Source organism: Strix aluco, chromosome 14 (genome assembly GCF_031877795.1).
Source record: "Strix aluco isolate bStrAlu1 chromosome 14, bStrAlu1.hap1, whole genome shotgun sequence".
NCBI classification, from domain to species: domain Eukaryota; kingdom Metazoa; phylum Chordata; class Aves; order Strigiformes; family Strigidae; genus Strix; species Strix aluco.
The window spans coordinates 13,839,714-13,861,566 of NC_133944.1; the positions used below are offsets into that span (position 1 = coordinate 13,839,714).

At 40.1% G+C, this 21,853-nt stretch overlaps 1 protein-coding gene across 5 annotated transcripts in view; it reads right to left on the reverse strand.

Moving 5' to 3' along the window:
- The window catches only part of ZNF536 (zinc finger protein 536), a 352,727-nt gene that overhangs the window by 329,037 nt on the left and 1,837 nt on the right, over positions 1 to 21,853 (reverse strand). The window contains exon 1 of one of the 5 annotated variants that reach the window (XM_074839490.1): positions 13,368 to 13,417. The exons of 3 other annotated variants lie outside the window; for them this stretch is intronic. The gene's annotated coding sequence lies outside the window, so the exon portion shown is untranslated. Of the gene's footprint in view, positions 1 to 6,116; positions 6,139 to 13,367; positions 13,418 to 21,853 lie in introns of those variants that run through there. One more of the 5 variants, XM_074839494.1, reaches the window with a different exon arrangement.

Below are 21,853 nucleotides of genomic sequence, written 5' to 3' on the forward strand. Positions count from 1 at the left end.
ACTGAAACAACCTCCCAAAGGGTCGAGAAAAACTGCTTTGGTTAGGGAGTGAATGGCTGAGCCATTCGGTTCAAAGACAAGACTATGGCTGGAGGGTGAACTTGAGGTGAGGAATTTGTGCTTCTGCCCAGCCAGAGTGAGTGAGCAAAAATACAGCAGGTGAGTATCAACACAGGAAAATGTTAAGGTTTAACATCTAGGGAAAGCAATCTACACAGCCACATACAACAACAGTGAATTTGGAAATGGCCTCTAAGTGCAGAAAAGAGATCTTGGAACTCACAGTCCTCTGAAATCATCAGTTCTGTAACATACAAGAAATAAACACAGCCTTAGTCATCATTTAGAAGGGTACTGAGAACAAGATGGACAGCATCCTTCTGCCACAACAGAAAGCCTTGGTGCACCCGTATCTAGAATATTGTGTGCCATTCTGGCCTCATCTTTCCAAAAGGATTTAACAGAGTTACGGGTAATGAAAAGGTCAAATAAAACAATGAAGGAGGTAGAGTGGCTGCTCCACAGGAAAAAGGAAAATATTTCTTTTCACGAATATTAATGAGCTTGGGACCATGCTGCCACAGAAGGTAGGGTGAGACAAACAAGCTGCAGGCTGGACAAATTTGTAGCCAGAGATCCATAGATGCATACTACAAGGATTAGGATGTACCCTTCAACATCCCTATGATGACTGTGGGTACAAGGATATTGTGAGGCAAATGGACCACCAAAATGGACCACTCTATCCAGCACCTCTTGCTGCCAGCATCAAGCAGAAAAAGGGTGAAGTGGGCTGCTGGCCTGGTGCAAGGGCATTTCTTCCACACCAGCCAAAGTTACCACCCTGCAAACATATGGCAAGACACTTTCATCTACACTCATTCAGCCAGACCACGTCCTCTTAATTTTTTCTAAGCATGTTATTAAAACAAAGGTGTATTTATATACTTTTCATCAATAAATATCATAATGTTTCTTAAAGATTGTAAAAATCCTTTTACCTATTTGGCAGAGACGCAAGCACTGCCTGATCTTCAGAGGTGATCAGTAGCCCCACTGCACCCACAAGACTCATTAGTAGTAAGAGGTGTTCAGCACCTGTAAAAATCACCTTCTAATGAATTTCCCAAAGTCACATTGGAAGTCAGGAAAAGAATCAGGAATGAAGCTCTGTCCAGTGCTTTATCAACAAATTTAACTTTCAGGTGTCATCCATTTTTTTCCTGATATTATGGTCATTCAAGCTCATATTTCACAGATGGACACCTTTTGCTCCAGGCATACACTACTTGATCTATTTTAGAAATCAAGCACAAGATCCTCAGATATGGCCAATCCACACACTTGCAATGTGGGATAATGGTATGCAGAGGTCAATTCTGTGCTATTCAACACCACTGCCTACTAGAAACTACTTTGGTGGGTGCTACACACCCAGAACCACAACTAGGGTTTAAGGGCACCTTTGCCATTCCCTCTCCTCCCCAGCAACAGCTCTTTTTTCTCTGAAAAAACAAACAAAAAAACAGGGAAGAAAAAGTGGTACAAGAACCTAGAGATCAATGCTGAAACCTTTGGGTTCAAATGCTTTAGAGCCAGATGGTACCAGTGTTCAGCAGCAGTGGGACATTCTACCAGACAGAATTTGGCCCCAAATTTAGATTATTTATCTAAAAGGGCACTCCAGCATATAAAAACAATTTAATTCTATATTTTTTACATATAAAACTTCCTCGATTGCCCCCCTTTTCTACCAGGAGTCAGATCTTGTTCTGATTTATTATGGTGAAATTGAAGTGGTATAAATGTGGCAAAAATTTAGAAGGTTGCTAAGATCCTTAACAAAACACCTGATCCCAAAGCCCCATTTAAAATAGAGAATTACAAGTTCTTTGGCCTCAAGATACATAACAAAGCTTAATTGCAAAAGCAATGCAAAACAGGCTAAAGGGAGCCAGAAGACAGGTAAAAATACTTGCCAATTTTTAAAATGTATTTTGCAGAATGCATTTATGGTTCTTCACAATCATTTCAGTATCTCAGGAAAAAAAAAAAAAATCTGAAGGAAAATGGTAAAGTACCAGTGAACAGAACTGGATTATTCATCTCCTGGGTAGAAACCCAAGTTCCTCCAAGATAACACGATTACACTAGGAAGAGGAGAAAGTCAACCTTAAAAACATCTCCTTCCTTTGAATATCCACAAGCAAATCCACCACAGTAACATTACCAGAAAGAGAAGGTGGAAAGGACGGGCAGCGTTTACATTAAATTCTAGCTTTTTGTGTTTCACAGTGATATAGGAACACGGGGGTTCACGTTTCAAACAGGATTGGAAACAAACAGTCCCCAGTGGAGTCCTTACCAGCAACAGGAAAAACCAACACCCAGAAGACAGCATTTACAGAAGTAATGTCAGCAACGGGTCCTTTCACCCCGACAGACATATGAAGAGACCCATATGTCCAAACTGGAGGTTTTCTAAAGGAGAAATCTAAAATATATTTGGATCATTCACATACAGAATACTTCAGGCTACAGTCATTCTCAGCAAGAGATTTTCCTTAATACTTGTCTACATCTGTCAGCTCATACTGATACATACTGTAGTTTTATTTTTATTGATTTTAAATTTTAACAATGTCACAAGTTAATTCACAGGTCTTTAGAAGAGACCAACAGTAACTAAACTATTGCAACATCTTAATGAACCTACTTCATCAGAAACAAATATCACAATTAGTATATTCATAACTAGTTTTTTATCCTTTTAAGCTGCACGCAACGTATGCTCTCTTCTACACCCCCTCCTTCCACTGGAGAGACAAATAGCTTGTATCTTCCCTTTATATGAGCATCATCTTATATCTTCCAGGCTTATAATTTTCTATTCCTGTAAGCTATTTTTTTCAGGTAATGCTGGTGGTGCATGGTGCTTTGCTTTGGAGCCAATTCCACGCTAAGTATCGATGCGTAGCTTAATTAGGGACTAGTAAAGGAAAATTAAGGGTGGGGAGAGTGGATTAACAAATCCAAACGGTGATGATGCAGAATGTGAACCCAAAAATGCATTTTAAAAATTCTACATATTTTAATGAGTAATAGTTGTGTGCTTTTTAAATCATTTTGTAGCTATGGCTTCCAGTCATGAAAATATATGCAATCTCATAAAACGTCTGATATTAGCATGCCTCTTCAAGTGCAAGTGAGTTGTCAATAAGACAATTAAGACAACATCAATAATACACACTGCATGTTATTATCTGCTATTCGAAATCTCAGCCTATCCAAAGATGTCTGGAAACAAAGGGTACATCTGACATTGGCAAAAACACTCTCCCACAAGTGAAATATGCAATTCTGAATGTACGCAATGGCACTGCTACCTGTAAGGGAAAAAATGAATTGCTTTTAAATACAGTATAAATAACTCCTGGTAATGTAAAACCTGGCTCCATAGAAGAAACAGCTACAATAGAAAATTAGCAATCCTGTGCTTAAATCAATCACTTCTATCACATGATCCAAGTCAATAAAAGTACTGAATAAGTGCTATCATTGACCTTAATCAGCCAACAATTGGCACACAGGGATCAGAAATTCTAGTGAGGAAATCAGTTGTCCCTAGTAAATTTTAGGGTTTGGGGAACCACAGATGTGCAATCTCTCACAATACCTTTCTGCCCAAACCGCACATTTTTAATAGGAGGAAGGAAGGAAGAACTGAAGTTAAATAAGCAAACTTTTAGCACACTTTTCCAGATACAAAACTTAACAGGTGCACATGCATTCCCATTTCACAACTGAAGAATATTCTACTCGTGATTCTTTATTTTTCGCCCCCTATAACACAGAACTGTAGCTAAGCATACAACGAAAACACTCTTCAATGATTTTACTCGGTGGAAATAACCTATCTGGAAGTGAGGGTGATGAAAATCATGCTGCACAATGATTAATTTGGGCTTTAATCCTGATGTCCCATTTCATCTGAAGTTGCCATTAAGCTCAAAAGGAGAAAGGACTACATAACTGGGACCTAACATTTTTATTTATCCACCTCATAAGCTGAATGTGATTTCAGATTGAACAGAATAGATTTCCCTGTAACTAATGGACCAGATATATTCATACAATGTCCTTTTATTGATTTTACTTTCTTCTACCTATTGTTTGCATTTTCCTTTGAAAAACACGTAACTGTCGTTACACTGTAGATGTCCTTTACAATTATTGTATCATTCACTGTTTCTTAACAAAAAATACATGCTTTGCTACAGTGTGCTTTCTAATGAAAGACTCCCCACTAGCCTAACTGGAGTCTAAATTGTTGGAACATACTGTACATTTTGGGAGAAACTGAAGAAAATTAGACCCCTTTGGAATTGGTTTGTTTGGTTTTGAAATATGCGTCTTTAAAAATTTAATAAGAGAAAGAAATGGCTAAAGGACAGACTTCATTTTAGACACTTTCTAAACAATAAGCCTATTTATATAACTGATCACATAACGAATTTCTATGCACTTTACAGCATGAAAAGGCTTTTGCACGGCAAAAGTCATACCGCATGCGGCTTTCAAGTATCAGAAAATAAATATTCAAAGGGATGTAGCAATAAAAATATATTAAGTATTTTTAACCTACACTGTTCTTAAATCTTACACGGTATCTTAAATAGCCACAAAAATTTTGTCAAATATCTATTAAGGATAAGTATGTGAACAACTTTAAGTGTACTGTCATAGTTTACCTTTTTTTTTTTCTTATTACTCTTCCTTGATTTATATTTCAATATTTTGTTCCTAAGTTACAATTATGCAAAATACAATTTGTTTTGGATGACTATTTAGAATGTTTACAATTATTTAATACAATTTACTTAACTATTTTGAAACCAAATGATGTGTTGAATTAAAGAAGGTTCAAACACTCAAATTGCCTTCATATGCTCATTTTTCAGCATACTGCACTGACAGCTGAGGAGAGCACATTTTCATTTGTACAGTGTGCATGGTGCTCCACCAGGTTGCACTGATGAAATACGTGATTTTAGACTCTTTTCACAAAAGGACAACTTTCTTTCATGGAATCAACATTCAATTTATCTGTCGTTATGGTAGCTACCAGATGAATGCAGGCAGAGGTTAAAAATAAAAATGTAAAGCCATACTGTTATCTATAAAACATACACAAAACTTAAGCTACAGCTTACAAAGTATGAGGCAATGATTCAGCTATCAGATTCAAAATATTTTCAAATAACCAAATAAGCTTGCATGCAGGAACAGACTTCAGAGATATTTGTATTTATGCACAGCCAGCTTCTGCCAAACAGTGATGATTTCAAGTTTTTCAGCTCCTCACCACAGCTAAGCCTAAGGGCACAAGAAAGGGGTGAGGTTTAGAAAGTAGGAAGCACCCAGACATAAGTATCTTTGACAGAGTAAAGCTTCCAGCAGAATCTCAACCAGGTGCAGCCACTTTCATTAGCCAAGTCTGAGATTACTCCCATGCTGACTATCAAGTCCTATGAAAATATGAATTATCTGCATGCACCACAGCAGTGTTCATCCACACGCTTTGCTGCTGCTGGACATCCTTCTCAGGGTTTCAGAATTGTACATGTAATTACCAAAATTCTCTGAGAACTTACACACATAAATACCCAAATATATTTTGTAGATTTTATTTTTTTAACTTGACTGTGCTGTTTAATTTCCCGTTAAAAGGGAAACATTTCTTTCAGTTGTACAGATGGGACAAGGCAGAAGCCTGGGATCTCCAAAGCATGTTGGAGAGGAGCTGTGTTAGGACTTTCATCTCTCCCTTTTGGTTTCTACTCAAATGTGTTACTTCTAGTTGTACAACCAGTAACAGTCAAAGCAAACTAGTATCCATTGCTCAGATTCAAAACCCAGTTACCAAGCAGAACTGTGAGAGGCGAGAAACCAGGCCTGCGAGAAACTAAGGAAAACAGCCTGAGAAAGCGCTGCGTATTTCCAACTGAAACTCTCAGGACAGTTTTGGAAGCTCAGCCTTAACTGAACTCCTCAGAGTTTGGGTTGGTTTGCTTTGTTTAAAAGACAGAAAAATTCAGATAAAGGGTTTAAATTACCTATGTGAGGCAGCCATTCCTGGAAGACCTTAGATGTTGGTAGTGGAAACCGAGTCACAATCTCATAAATCCCTTCCAGGATGGAACACGCAAATGCAGTTTAGGATATTTCAGTATCACTGGAGTCAAGGCTATGCCTTCAATACTCAAAGTCTAAAATAAGTTGAGCCAAATACTGCGTTGTCGTGAATAAACCAAGTTCAGATACTTAATCAAATCTGCATTTCTGTGTGATAGCACAGCATTTAGGCAGGCTGTGCCACTGAAGAAAAAAAGCATGGCAGTCTACCAGCCTTGGGCTTTTTGAGTAAGGAGGAGTTTTCTCGGGATATCACAGGAATGACTGATGCTATGTCCATGAGGAGCACGAATCAGCACACGGTCCATGCAGGGAGCAAAGCTGACAATTCTTCAGCTCCTTTCTGAAGAGGTTTTCTTGGTTCCAGTGAACTCAATGGTTAAAGTCCCCATGACTGAATGGAGCCAACGTTTCTTGTTAGACTAGAAAGCCAATAGGGAAAACAGAGGCAAGAATTTTACTTAATCACTCCTTATGCACTTCAATAAGGAAACAGTCTAGTCCTCTCTGTTATTATCAGGGTTCACCTAAGGACAGGGACAGGATTCTTCTTTGTTTTATTTCAAACCATCTTAGACACATCTTTCTTTTCTTCCTATCTTTTAATGGGAGAGTAGAAACCCTGAAAATCTGGGGGCTCGCTCACATTCTAGTTTCTCTTGGTGAGTCCATCACATAGATGAAAACGGACTGCAATTTGCTGCATAACCTATGCTGTGCCCCAAGCTGCAGTAGCACTGCATGGTTTCATGTAAGTGACATGTCACAGTCAATAGCAAGTGTGTCAGCTCACTGACAGGCACACAACGTGTGACACCATCCTCCAACACCACTCTTCTGCAGCCTCTGCCTCTCAGGGAGAGTGTAAACAAGACTTGGTGGCAAGGACTGCAGAACAGGCATTTTATGGGTTTTGTCAGTGTTGTGATATGCAGTTGCTTTGGAAAAGTATTATCGCAACCAAGTGTCAAATGTCACTTGCGTTTCCACTCTCACTGCGAACGTGGTATAGTGCATAAAAACCGAACGTGCTAGTTAAACTATGTAACTCCTGAGCAGTGCCCTCCATTAAATGTAATTGCATTATCTGACAAATAATCAATGTTCAGATGACACTCAAGAGTCCTAACTGCTAATCCTGGGCTAAAAGTATCTGATATTTGCCTTCTTTCTGAAGTTTTATACTGTGTCTGTGCTTCAATATCAGCCCCAAAGGAGAAGCAGCATTACAAATAAGGTCCTGGCTTCCACTGTGAATTTGCTAATAGTGCCATTAGAGAGATGAAGAACATAATCTGGTCATGGACAAAAGAGGGCTCTTAGCCTTTGGTGGGCAGAATGACATGGCACCTTGTTTATATCATTAGGATATTTCGTATGTTAATTTTTCATTCTGTTAGGCTTAGTTCTTCAATATTTGGCATAGATCTCTTATTTTACCAGGAGTTCCAACGAGAAGGGAAAGTGCAGTGACTTTGATATCAAGGTCTGCAAAGAAAATTAAAATAGCAAATATTAGTTCAGAACAACCTGTGAGAGTGTAAGAGCTATTTTATATAGCTGTGGACTGCTCTGAATGCATGGAGGATAGGATTCTCCTGGGATACAATAAAAGACTTTTCTCCCGTCCTTTCTCCACCTTCCTCTTCCTCACTTGGGCCTCCAAGCTGGACCTTCCATGGTCCACAGCCCCACATCCCAGATGTTCCATCTCACCAACATGGGAGCGAGCACTAGTACTACAGCTTCTGCCTAAGACCTGGCCACTCGCTACACATATTTGTTGCCTTCATCACCTGTGTGTGGTGGTATAAAATTCCTTAGAAGTCCTCTGCCTTCCACACTTCCTCTCCTGTAGTGAGTAAGGGCCCAGCCAGGCTACCCTCGCAGGACCTGCGCCAGAGACCCAGCTTCATTACCTTCAGAGCCAAGAGCAGCCCTGGGCAATGGGAATGGCCCTGTTGCTTTGTGTGTCTGAAGTAGTTTTGCTATGGAAAGGAGATGGTGGAACGGCACCAGACAAGTCTTGGTGGAAAGAACAAGAAAACAAGAAGAGCTTTCCTGTTCTTCACAAAGAAGCAAGGTTCTGTGATGTCAGCTTAATTAATGTTTACATGAATTGCTGTATTTTTTATATTGAATACATCTTTTTCTAAATGTAATTCAAGACCATAGCTATTTTAAAGTATGAAAAGCAAGTCTTCCTTTGAATCACATCTTTAAAAGACCTGCTATTCCAGCCAATTTAAAAAACAATTATGAGACCACACATGACTTTTGAAATCATATGGATTATTGACGGAAGCAATAGAGATTTAAAAAAAAAAAAAAAGAGGTAATATGACTCATTGCAGTTTTCAAAACACTGTAACATCTAACTCCTAAACTAACAGAATCGTGACCAGAATTTTCCAATGCTTTGGCTTTTCCTAAGTTCAGAGGACCCAATTCAGCACAAACTTAAGTACATGCTTTAACACTTGACATCCAATTTTAGCAAAACTACTAAGCATATGTTTCAATAGCACTGCTTCCACACTAATTCAGGATGAAACACTACTACAGAAATGCTCCGTATAAGATCAACCAAAGCAGTATAGGTGGAGTCATAACGCTGTACCAGTAAGCTTTTGCACTGAATAGCTTTAATTGACATTCTTTACATGTATGTGAATGTCATGTTTATAAAATCTGAAAGAGGGCTCATGAAGCAAATGATAAAGAACCACAAACTATTCACAGCCGAAGGAACATACGATCCTCCTCCCAAACACTAAAGAAATCCTAAAAGCTACAGAAACTTCTGTTAACATACAGGCTTCCTTAGAAAATTTAAACATGTAAACCACAGAAACAAAAGTACTGAACATAATAAAAAGATGAGACCATTTTAAAGTTTTCTTATTCTTGTCATATCAATTTCTCAAAGATAAGCATATTTATTCCTTCTATAGGTACCTTCATATCATGCAGTTATAACAGACATTCAAGCATTCTATAAAATACTAAAGTATTATTCAGTAATTATTATTTACATTCTCCTTGTGCACTTGCCAAACTCTTCATACACCTGCTTACAGAAGGATGGGGGGCTTGTGCCCAGGCAATAGGTGTTTCAGTATGGACTTCAGTCAGAGAGCAGTGAGCCCTAATAGAATAATAGGTACCTGGGTTACCTAATCGAAGGGTTTAAGTGTTGGCAATATCGTTGATAATAAACTAATAAGTTAGAAGAGCCTTCTTCACCTAGATGTCCAGAAATGATTGGACTAAATAAGGGCTGAAGATTGTTTAGAATTAATGTTGTTCACATTTAAATACAAATTATCTTAGTAGGGTTTTGCATATTGATTGTGCACTGCTGTTAAGTCCTCTTATTTCTATAGAAATAAATGGTCCCTACTCAACATATAAAAGCTGTCCTAGTACTAAATAATGATCTCAACAGGGGGCAGATCCTAAATGGAAGTAACTGGAGGGGACTAAAGTCTACACTCTGCAAGAAGGCAGCCAATAAACACCTAGGACCCAGAACAGGTACAAATGGCTTCCAAGCCTTGCAGAACATTCAGTTTAACAAGGTTAACTTCCATTTTACACAGATGATGCTTTCTGACCATATCTGTACAAAGTCACACACACACACATCCTAACAGAGGATGGAAACAGTTCAAGAGGCTCCTGCTTTATTTTTCAACCAATTTCCTATTTCAAATAAGAGCAGATTATGAAAGTAGGAAGAGTTGTCTTCAAAGCCAGCTTGAAAAGGCATGTGCAATACTCCTCCTTGCTTTATCTGCCAGCCCTGTTTCTCCTGACAACATGTTTCCCTAGCACTGTGGCAACCCACAGAGAGACCCTGAGAAAATTTTTTTGTAGTCAGACTCCTGCTCTGGTACATATACATGTAGCTGGAAGCGTGCTGAAAGCCAGCGCTTCTCCTTTAACTTATCTTTGGTTTGCTCTATTTTGTTCAGCTTCACCACCAGCATCAGAGAGAAAGGTGGCGAGATTATTAGCACATTAAAAAAAAAAAAAAGGAGGTATTCAAGGATATTTTCATTAACAAATCAGAAACTATAAAATTGTACCATGATTTTTTTAAAATAATAAAACATTTGTTCCAGAATAAATATCATTAAACCAAGAATAAAAGTGCAATTAGTAAAAGATATATGATGTGTCATAACAACAAGCAACAATAAAAACTGCGGACTTATTTGTAGATCTCTATTGTAAAGGAGCAACATAAAAAAAAAAAAGAGGGTCTTTCACTCTGATAGGTAGTATTTTATTTGACTCAAATATATGAAACACATCTTCAAAAGCCCAATCTCCCAACAGAAAATCTCGACAAAGCAAAGCATACCCAGAAAAATAGTCCCTGTCTGATTAAAAACATCAATATCTTGTGAAAAAAGTACATGAACAAATGTCATGCAGTTGAAGAATATGGACTAGCCAGACTGTTTTTACAAAGGCATCAAATCTACTTTAGATGTTCATACCAACTACAGAGCAGAGCAATGAAAACTGTGTTACGTTACAGATTATACATGTGTAAACAGTTTTCAAATACAGCTGTTTTTATTAAAAATGTAAATCATAAATTGCAATACCTTTCCCAATGTCACAGAAAGTCTGCATGATCATTTGTTTCCTTCCACAACAGAAGTTATCCCATGAAGTGAAAGTTACGTCTAACTTAATGGTGGATGCGAATTCACTGCAAAAGTTGTGTTTGGTAAGTAAAAGGTTAATAGTGTGAAGTCAATGAGTTTTAGTATCATGATGTGTGAAGTAGCCAATCAAAATTTGGTGTTTGAAAGAGGCTGGGATATCATATTTATAAAGCAGTATTTTTTCTTTGCTTGTGTGATGATGACTTCAACTAGAAGGGAGCTAAATTTGACTCAGCCAGCTCACACCTGAAAACAAGATACTGAATCATTGACAGCTATGGACCCGGTCATTACAGCATTCATTAAGCTCCTCAGTTAGTGAACTCAGTGGTGAACGTTGATCATAAAAACACTGAAAAATATTTGCAAGCTTGGGTCCTGTGAAATTCACAGTTCTGTATGAGAAAGGGTTTCACTTGTCAGAGGACACCCAAGGGCCCCCTTTTCTCATTTATACGATAGGTTCATGGTGGCAACTGAGGGACACTGAATGAAGGTAGAAAGGCAGCGTGAGAAACTGAGAGGGAGGGAAGCTCTGGGTGCTTGTCTAATACCCCTCTGTTGTTAGTGGCAGAAGCCTCCTCAGACTGCCTGAGTCCGTATATTCATAAAGCAGCCGTCAATAGCCACAAATTTAGGCCATCCCCAGAATAGCCCTTTGCTACATATACCGTAAAGCAAAATAAATTAAAATCCAAACTAATTCAATACTCATCCCAAACACCTTTTCAAAAAGAATTTAAGAGTTTCACGCAAAGAGTAACCATCAGCCAATATTCTACGCCTAGGATTTCACTATGGTTAACCTACCAAGTATCTGATTTTATACATTCTTCAGCGGCAGTAAAGGTATATAAGGGTTGCAGGCGTATCCCCAAATCCACCTTAGCTGTAGGAAGAAATCTCACAGCATTGCTGTGATCAGAAATCAACTCAGATCAGTTCTAAATGATTAAGACTTTTTAACCCAGCTACAACAGGTATTTACACACAGCTTAAGGTTGTGACCTCAAACCTTTGAGAGTCAACTACAAGGTGCTCATGATTTCCATGGACTTTGAACCAGCTGCTAAAAAATATTCAGGCTAGCATTTTTTGCACTATATGACAGAGGGTAGCGATAGCATCTTGTCTATACCTTGCAAGTATATATAAAAATACAGTATAATTTGAAGATCAAATTACAAACACCATTGATGTAGTTTAGGTCTTGTGAAAATCAAAGTTGCACAAAAATTGAAGACCAATAAAAATGTTTCCATGATTCTTTTTTTAATCCCATTGAAAACAATTTTTCGTTGTAAACATTTTTGCTAGCCAAGCACTGCAGCATTGTGCAACTGCATGACAGCCAAAGAGAAACTGATGAAAAGCTGACTAGATTGATTTCATTTTTCCAACCGGAGTGAAATACGTAAAAGGAAATAACAAAATGGTGAAGTTATTTTTATATATAAAAAATGTTCACATTTAATAAACTCACATGGAAACTGCACAGCCAATGGTAACCACTTTTAAAATATATGTACAGATCCCTTCAGTTCTGCACGGAAACGAAGGCAACAGTGGGCTTCTGCAGCATCTTTGCCCTTCCTTGGGGACCGCAGAAACACTCTCTCTGTTGGAAGAGTCAGATCTGAGCCTGCCCAACTCCATATCACCCACTCCCTCTCCCCACTGTGACCTCCCAGGTTTCTGTGTAGAAGTCTGGCAGGGGGTTACTACTGGAACTCAGAGCTATATTTATTCCCTTGGCTCCCATCCATCACTGCTGCAGAGCGGCCAGAAGGGGAACCAACCAATACAGCATGGGATCTGCCAGAGTTGTGCTGCCAGAGAAGTTAAGAATGAAAGGCAGAGGAGACAGAAGCTATCAAAATGAGTATTTATATTTCTAAGGAACGAAGGGTATCCTCCCTTTGCGGATCCCCCTTCTACATATTAAGACATTTTGTCTCTCCTTTTTAAGAAATCCTGACAGAGAAACCCGCCAGTTCCATCGGTCATTTACATCTCGAGTTTCGTCATGAGGGAAGGAGCACTAACAGCACAGTATCCCTTGCATCTCTGAGGCATTTGTTGCCATTTACGCAGAATTTCTCTCCCCCTCATAGTACTACCAGATAGAGTGCCATCCACAAGCTCTGCACTGTACGCAGGTCCAAGGCACTTGCAGTAGAGGAGTCTTAACCCTGCACCCGTTGCACCTCCTACAGCTAGACACTCAATGCTCAGCAGGATGTAGGAATCAGTTAATCAGTTCTGCTCATATAATCCACTGAACACAATAATGGCAACAAAGCTCCATTTTGAGATGAAAATTCTTTGGATTATCAAGATGCATCCCATCACCAACTGACTTTTATAATCATTGGACTGTGAACTTTACGAGAAAGGTAGAGAGCTGAGTAAGAAACAGTTTTCCCATATCACAAACACTTTGAAGATTTCAGAATTTCCTCTTGTTCCCTACTGGGACTAACCTGATACCTTTTGCAGATTTTCAGAAGGAAGAGCCAGGAAGACAACATTAAGAACATGAATACTCTCATCACATCATTCTCAGGAGCACAGGGTGCAGGACTCTGCAACAGAATCAAGTTGAACTCAGTCTCTCACATAACATTTGAGTGCCCAAGCCAAGAGTCAGTCCTCTTCTGACCCACTGAATAATTAAATGATTATTTAAATTGGAATAGCCTGAAGCAGGAACTTAAAAGACTCACCCTGGAAGAGCCAAAGTGTGGTTATTACAGCTCTCACCTGGGATGTGAGAAACTTGATTTGAAGAAGCTGATTCAAATCAGATACGAGAGGAAGGATCTGAATCCAGCTTTCCTCCGGTGACCCAGGTGCATTTCATAATCACCAGTCCATAATGAAGTGCAGAGATGCAACTCTTTCATTTTGAGCAGAAATTCAATTGTGGACCTGAGAAATCCTTCAAAGATGCAGCATGTTGATGCAAACTAATGAATGGGCACTTCTCAACTGCAGTAAGAAAACTGCAGCTAGTTCTGGCCAGAAACTGTATTTCTATATTTGGAAAGCACCTACCATGGCAAAGGCACTACCAAAACAAGCAATAGATTCAAATTCTAATCCAAAAGTGGTTGTGGATTTCCTATTGATCATTTACCTAATAGCATGTCCATTTATCGCATACACATGCATATAGCTTTGTGTATTCAAGTAAAAGAAAGATGCTTGAACATTTGTTATTTAAAATGATCAAGAATGTTTTAAAATATCTGAGCTATTTTAGAAGAAATTTTATGGTAAAATCCAAAGAAGGGAGTAGTTAGAGCAGGAGAGTTTTGTTAGCTGGTATTATGGCACTAATAAAGACACTGAGTTATCTTCTACTAGTTATTTTATTAGCCCTAAGAGGAATTACACTCCTATGGCAAAATCTCAATGAATCAATGAAGAACAGATACCTTAAAAAGGTAATAGTCTTTTTATTATACATTTTAGTTTTGGGTAGCCTATAACCTTTGCATTTTTTAAACTCAAAAGGTTGGATTTCTTTTTGGACTTGAAATAATGAAACAAGAAAAAGTTTAATCAGGCTCTCTTTCTGAGAACATCAGGCTTTGCACTGAGTTTACAAACAGTGGAGTTACACAATGTATTTACGGTGAAACTAGAAATCACATGACACTCACCTGGTATGGAAGAGAAGTTTTACCTACCGAGTCAGTCCTACTGCAACTGAAATAAGATGAGCAGAACTGGATCCTAGAAATCACATTAAAATCAACCAAAATTTTGCCAACCTTTATGCACTTTCCTCTGAGAAGAAAGACCCATCATTTTCCTCAAAAATGCAGGATATATTCCAACAAAAGAAAGGTTCAACGAAAAGCTACTTGTAGTAGCAGTTTCAAAACTAGTGCTGTTTTCCAACATCAAGTCAACTCTCGACATTCGAAGTCATCCCATGGACTGAAACCCATAAAAACTTTCATGCAAACCCTTAAGAAATGGGGGGGAAAAAAAAAAAAAACACGCCCACAAAACACAACACCAAACAAAGAGAGCTTGCCTACATGTGGAGTTTTTTTCAGAACCGTTCCAGCACTGATACGGTTGAACCAGGGCAAGCACCTATCAAAAATCCTTGGCCACTAGAGCAGAAGGCAGTTCCTGCTTCTCCGGTCAATTATAAGCTAACAGCAGAGAAGACAAGGTTTCTCCCTAATTTACTCGATCGACACTTCACTGTCACATCACTCCCTCGAGTAAAACTGGTATCAAAACTAAAGTGTTGCACTGCCCTATGTTTTAATATTTCTATGGACCCCTGAAGAAAAACCACACATAGATCTAGAGTGTCAATGTTAACAAACACGCAAGAAAATAAAATGTAACCCATCCATAGGGAGCTATCAGAAGAAATGTAAGAAGTTAACATCCAGCCCACCACGTTAGCCTTTGTTAATAGAAACCTGACTTTACACCTCCTTGCTTTCTTCACCCCAGCTCTCACATGCTCTTTCTCAAGAAACAAACCTAGGCTTCCCTTGAACTCATTTATCCTTTCCTTGCTGGTAATTTATTCCATATGTTTATTATCCTTTGCATGAAGTAATTCTGCCTGAGTTTCCTATTTACCCATGCTTTCCTAAATTTTAGATTAAAGGGACCTATCTATATCTGTATCTACCATTGATATTCCAATGACAAGATTGATGGTAACAATGTATGCACAAATCTATGGAGACCAACTTATGAGAGCGAAATAAAACAACATTAATACAATATGTTATCATTTAGAAAAATAAACGTAAGGCCAGCCTGGCAACCTAGCACAGTGCTATCACGTGGGTTACCAGGGCTAATTCCCAGATCAGCAGGGGCCAGGACTACGGAGGAAGCAATACACATAGCCCTGTTGTGACCGAATAGACTGTGGCACTTGATAGCAACCCCTTTGTAGCATTGATGAGCTCAACAGGGCTCCCATCCTCCTCACAAAGAACCACAGTGACTGCAGCAGAATGTCCCAAAGGCATAAAAAAGGAGGAAAAGTTTGTAACAGCGCTTATCGCAGTTAAAAAAACTAACATAAAAGAAACTATAACAAAATTCACATTAAGACTGAAACAAGCTTATTATGAAAGGAGGAATCAGGATTGCCATTTATCCCTTTGCACCATGATATCCTGACTCATTTGAGACTGATGGCAAGGAAGGCTCCCCCGGACGTCCCTGGCTGCCCCGAGGCAGAGCAGGGGCCATAGGCAGCCCCCCCCGCCCCCCGCAGCCAACCTCCCTTGCGTCCCTTTGGAGGCCATGGGGGTGAAAGTCGGCTCATACTCTCCTTTTTCTCCCCATCTCTTGATTCTCCTGTTCACAAAACCAAGACAGGCCCCAATTTTCCCAAGTAACCTTTCCCTGGCAGTGTGGGTAGCCCACTTGGGATAACCCCTGCCTGATCTTCACCGACTTCCACGCTGCTGGCAAGCGCTCGCTCCCTCTGGAAGTCCGAGATGCCTACAGCTGGACAGTTTAACACTAATGCATCAAAAATGAGCAGCTGGTCTTAAGAAGCTAGTTCTGTTGCTTGTCCCACACTATGGGAGTGCTATCAAAGCCATCATCATTATTTTCAGACACTGCTACCTGCAGAACCCTCTGTTAATGCCCTACCATCACAGGCAGTGCTGCATTTTTCATAACGTGGCAGATACTTGTAAGGAATTACCTACTTTTGCTTTTGGTTATACGAGTCTGAAATGCTGCAATGCACATGGAGAAAAGATCGGATACTGAGGCTGCTGTGGCTATTTTAGTTCTGTTTTCTTCATCTGTGTTTAAAAGACAGTCAGATTATAACAAAATTGTTTGTCTTTAATATAGTTCAACTTGACCTGATGAACCCATCTCTTTAGAAAACAATCTCTCACGGAGTATTTAGATTAAGACCTCTAAAAAACAGACTTCAAAATACTTTCAAGGCCCCATCTTACAATTTTTAAAAAACACAGACAACTAGGCTAATTATAATTACTCGTCTATAATTCTTTTGCTTTTCTGATGCATCTGGTTATCTAGTAAGATGCACCTGAAAATTAGAGCAAATTTAAACATAAGGGAAGGGTGCCAAATTCAGAATACTGGAAGAATCTTCCCTCTGGGAGCATGTTCAGTCACAGCATTGGTGCAGTTGGGCAGAGGCAACCCAAATCCCCCCTTGCTACCCTATTCCTATGCTTCTTTCGTGATCTGGATCTCTGCTACCTCTGAAAAGATCTCTCACTCAGTGCTTGGCTTCGTTGCTCAACCTGCCAATAGGAGTGAAAATGTCACAGCAGTTATTGTGATCCACTCAGATTTAGACACTACTCAGTTATTTCATGTTAAGCAACAGACATCCATCAGATCATTACAATTTTCACTTGTTTCTATCCAAGGTCAGATTCCGATCAGTGACTTGGTCATAAAAAGTTCATACGCCATATTCGGCCACACAACTGGAAGCTAGAACCACATGTCCGTACAATAACCCTACAATCATTCAATTAAGCATCTCAGAATTATTTAACTTCTACATATTTACTTTCGATAGCTCATCCTTTTTTCTTCTTCTGCGAACATCTGTGCCCAGAGTGTCTTCACTAGAGAAATTTGGATTTCCAATCTACAGTTGCCAGAAATAAGTTTATTCATGTTTCTATAAAAGAAAGAATATGTATTCTATTTTTTCATCTATGTTCTCCTTCCCTGAATCCAAATTGCTTGCACCTCTGAAACAGACACACAAAATGCCTCAAAAAAGATGGGTTAAAGAATAAGGCAAAAAATGCAAGGTGTGAATGAGAGGATAGAAAAATGGCTTTTCAAGATCGTACTGCTTTTAGCATTTTGAAGATCCGATATACATCTATTCAGGTATCTGAGAGAAATTCAGAGATTAAAATTTAAATTTACTTACAAATCCTATTAAAACACACTAAATCAGAAGATACTGAAAAGCTTTAATTGTCCTCATTCAAACCAGAAAAATAAATCTATTTATGGCTTTCTTTTCAATTTTTTATAAAGTTCACATAAATCCATGTGCTTTTTTTAATGCTTTTTTTTTTCTTCTAGTCAAGGCACTCTAAAAACACCTGTGCAATTCTAAGTCAACTTTAAGCAAAAATCAACATTTGGAAAAATTACTTCTACTGATTTTCCTACACTTGACGAAACTTGTGCTTCCCAGGGAATAAGCACAGCCCATTTTAATGGGCTAGTGGATTTTCTACGTCTGTTCTAATGCAAATCTCTTTGGTCACCTAAGGCTCCCATGGTGGGTAAACAACCTAATGTGTCAGCTTTCTGTACTGAAGATCACAATTTCTGATCTCAGCACTGTCTTCATTGCTGCAAGCAAAACAGTGGTACTGATGTTGCAACTTCCAGACTACTCTCTTCTGATAATGAATGGGTTGGGTTATTGGCCTCTAGCATGGACAAAAATATGACAATCAGCCTCTTCATTATATAAAAGTCTACAGTGAAGACAGTGCCAGACAACTTGCTGAGTATTAGAGCTCAAATATGTTCAGAAGTCGAAAAGCCCGTAGAACAATTCCTTTTTCTTCTTTACAATTGATAAGTCATAGTCAATTTACTAAAAGTGTTTTAATACAGTATTTCCAGCATAGCAACTTGTATCTTCAGGAACTCATTTGCAAAACACAGCTTTAGCATGCAAATATTTTAGATACATTCCCTGCAAACGTAATCGAGAGACTAACCTTTCTTACATCTGCAGTTGTTAATTGTCATCATTTGAACAGCAAATGAAAACAAAGTTTAAGCCACTGGCACTTTAAAAAAAAGATCATATTAAATCTCATTTACCTGCAGTGATAGAAATTCAGTCACAAGCAAAATCTGAAGACAGAGCAGATATGAGAAAGTGCACCCAATCGCAGGGTTTAGCAACTGTACCAAGACTCTTCTAGTGCACGTTCTGAAACAGCAATCGATCCTCTAAGCACTTGTTACCAAACTGGGGACATTTCCCTTCTACAACATTCAGAAAACTTTAAACAACTCATTTATGATTCTCTTCTTCAGAAGATTAACAGCACGTCCACTGGAAGATGAATTAAAAATAAAATTTAAAAAAAAGGATATCAGAAAGGGGAAGATAGAATAGACTAGGACAAACATCTCAAACTATTTAATATTTTTATAATGACTAGAAATCATAGAGCCCTCTTTAGCTAACTTTAAAAAAATAAGCATAACAAAAAAAACCCCAAACAAGCCAAAAAAATGCATCAGCTGTTGACTGAACACAGGGCCTGATTTTCAAAGCTGCTGAGCACCCACAACTCCATCTGAAGTCAGTGGAAGTGATGAGTGCTCAGCAGCTCTGCAAATCAGGCCCAAGCTGTACAGGGGTCTACCAGCAGCCTAGCAGAAGTGGTATTTAGGGAAGGGGTTTTGTTGCAGAAATGAGGAGGTTCAAAGTAATCTGTCAAAGAAGTGCTGCTACATTCATGAATCGTAAAGCTAGCTAGCTCTCATCTATGGGAAAAAGTTAATTCATAGGGCTCATAGGGCTTGCATTTGTCAAGGAGCAGGACGTCAATGCTATCATTATCAGGCAAATCAGCCAGGCGTTTAATGGTAGAATCAGGAGACATTTGCTCTCCACTATCAGAATGACATCATAACTAAAGCAGCCTTCAGCGAGGGGGGAGAGCCGGGGCAAGGCTTGGGCTGCACGCAGACTTTGCACTTCTGCTCGGCTCGCCCCACCGATCGCTGCTCCCCTTCCCCAGGAGGCAACGCCTGCAGCTGCCTTCGCTCCACAACTTTGTCCTCGCAGCATCTGAAACACCAGCATCTGATTTTACGAAATACTTCTAAACCTGCCCGATCCAAAACTGCGATATTGTAAGCCAGCCACTCGGTTAGGAAGGGATGGGTTTTACATACAACCTACAAATTCACTCTAAAAATTTCTGGTATTTTAATTACTTCAGTCATCTTCATCCTCCGTCAAATGGGGGGAACACACATTAAAAAACTAGTCGCCTCTATGATTTAAGAAGTAACAGCTTAGTTAACTAAGTTGATTTTTAAGCGCACACAGACACATACACACACCATCTCTGAATATTCTGAAGTATTTAGTGATGAACTATTCGATGATCAGAAACATAACAGCAATACACATTTCCCTTCCACAGTAGCTGTAATTATAGAATTCAAACAGCACGAATTACAAACTGTTAATCTATTTTCTTTAAAAATATCACTACAGGTACACCGGCACGGTACAAAAGCCTCACCTTGTATAAGAACTGTGAGGGAAAAAGTTATGAAAGCAGACAGAAAACCTAAAATCCCTGAGGCTACAAAAAAATCCCGCTATTGAGAAATAACCCAAGAGACCACATAGGGAATGTACAGCTTTCAGAAGCACTTCTCATCTTATTTGCACTTAACCTATTGATGTACTTATGCAGGTCACTTACTTTTCGGATATGTTTGAACCCTTTATAATCATGCAGATCGCCGCGGTTTTCACTTGGGCTTTTGTTTTTTTGGTTTTGTTTGGTTTTTTGCAAACAAGTTTCATTTAAAAAAGATCCAATTATGTAAATCTGCTCCCGGATAGGTAGTGAATATTCAATATGACGGTGATACTGTAATAGTTCAATGCAACGCACTGTACTGGACAGATTTATGAGGCAACGTCACTACTACGCTCTGGTCCTCGCTGAAGCATCTTGAAGTTAATTAAAGCTGCAATGTCCACTTTTCCAGCCACCCTCCTCATTCAGGTTTACTATTTCAACATCAAACCAGCAAGGGGGCCTCCCCCCTCTCTCCGTACATTTAAGCAGCCTTCCACAGTCAATGAACAATGAACAAAGATTTGAGTGATAGGAAGGGGGGGGAGAGAAAAAAATCTCCGCAGGAATAATCAAATCCGGTTTAAACAAGTAAAAATATAGTTTCTAATATTAAACTAGAAAAAAAAACATTCTTCTCCAAGCGAACGTGCAGAGGCGCTTAGCCAACCCCTCCAGAAAGGGTCTAAAAGCAGCCAGTCCTTTTTATTTCGAGCAGTGAATGAGCCCAAACAAGGCTTCTAAACTTAATTATGACACTTAAAATAGTCTTTTTCCACATAAGCGGGGAGGCTCGCCGCTGCTATCTGTATCAACCGGTCAAATCAGCTCAGCAAACACGGCCCCTGTTGGATTTATTTTAAACTGCACGGGGGGGGGGGGCGGGGGGGGAATGCACAGCCCCGCAGAGCGCTCCAGCCGCGGGCGCCCGGGCAGCCGCGCCCGCCCCGCCGGCCCCGCGCCCCGCGCCCCGCGCCCGCCCCTGCCCCGCCGCTCCGCGCCGGGCCGGGCCCCACCGCGCCGCCGCTCCCCGGCCCGGCGGCGGCTGAAGTGGAAACGAAGGGCTCTGACAAATCACGTCTCCGCCTCGACACTGTACCAGACACGGCCATGTCCGCCGCACGCACCCCGAAACAATGCCCGCCGCGCAGGCAGGCGCCGGCCGGAGCCCTCCCCGCCCGCCCCGGGCGCCGGCACCCACGGCCCGCGCGGGGCTCCGCGCAGGCGGACCGTGCCCCCGGCCCCGCCGCCGCGGCGGAGGACGCCGGCAACTAACTTTTCGGATGGAGCCCGTGCGAGCCGCCCCGCGGGAGCCGCGGACCCTCCGGGGAAAAAAAAAAAAAAAAAAAAAAAAGCATAAATCTTCGCGACGTTTTATTTTGCGGTAAAGTTCACAGGCGGCACCGCTCCCCTCAGCCCCTCTCCCCCCTCACACAACACACACATATATATATTATTTGCAAAACTGCAACAGATGGGCGCATTAAAATCTGGATTCTTTCCTACACAGCATCAAAGAATTTCTCCTCCCCCCCCCCCCCCCGTTAATCCCGCCGCCGGCCCGGTGCCCCCCCGCCTCCCCGGCACCGCAGCCCCGCGCAGCCCCCC